Genomic DNA, 265 nt, shown 5'->3' with positions numbered 1-265 from the left:
CCCCCCCCCCCCCCCCTTTTTTTTAAGATTGAAATAGATGGGCTTGCGGGGGTTTGCGGGGCGGTGGAGGTTTGCGAGGCGGGAGAGGGGGCTGGTGATTGAAACCCCTTCTCACAATCTTGACGTGTATTCGTCTTTGATATGTTTTACTCAAACATTATCAGCGCCACGAATTGCCGTAGGAATTCTGAGATGACCGCCATCAAATTGCTAACACCTTAAAGTAGCATGTGCATCATGAAAATGATTGATGCGTCCTTACTTC

Source organism: Mizuhopecten yessoensis, unplaced genomic scaffold (genome assembly GCF_002113885.1).
Source record: "Mizuhopecten yessoensis strain PY_sf001 unplaced genomic scaffold, ASM211388v2 scaffold10771, whole genome shotgun sequence".
NCBI classification, from domain to species: Eukaryota; Metazoa; Mollusca; class Bivalvia; order Pectinida; family Pectinidae; genus Mizuhopecten; species Mizuhopecten yessoensis.
The sequence above is the reverse complement of the archived record's forward strand: the minus strand, read 5'-3'. Positions refer to the sequence as shown.